This window comes from Odontomachus brunneus, unplaced genomic scaffold (assembly GCF_010583005.1).
Source record: "Odontomachus brunneus isolate Ranch 3 - 2012 unplaced genomic scaffold, Obru_v1 Obru_scaffold_141, whole genome shotgun sequence".
In the NCBI taxonomy this organism is placed as follows: domain Eukaryota; kingdom Metazoa; phylum Arthropoda; class Insecta; order Hymenoptera; family Formicidae; genus Odontomachus; species Odontomachus brunneus.
In genome coordinates, this window is record NW_022639591.1 from 37,229 (window position 1) to 37,462 (window position 234).

Genomic DNA, 234 nt, shown 5'->3' on the forward strand with positions numbered 1-234 from the left:
CTGGCGATGAAAAGTGAATATATTTTGAGAATCCTAAGCGTAAAAGATCATGAGTAACTCCAGACGAACCATCGACATCGACTGCAAGGCCAAATCGCTATGGACGGAAGACAATGTTCTGTGTTTGTTGGGATCAGAAGGGTGTGATCTATTATGAGTTGCTAAAACCTGGCCGTTAATACTGAACGCTACCGACAACAAATGATCGATTTGAATCAAGCTTTGCGTGAAAAA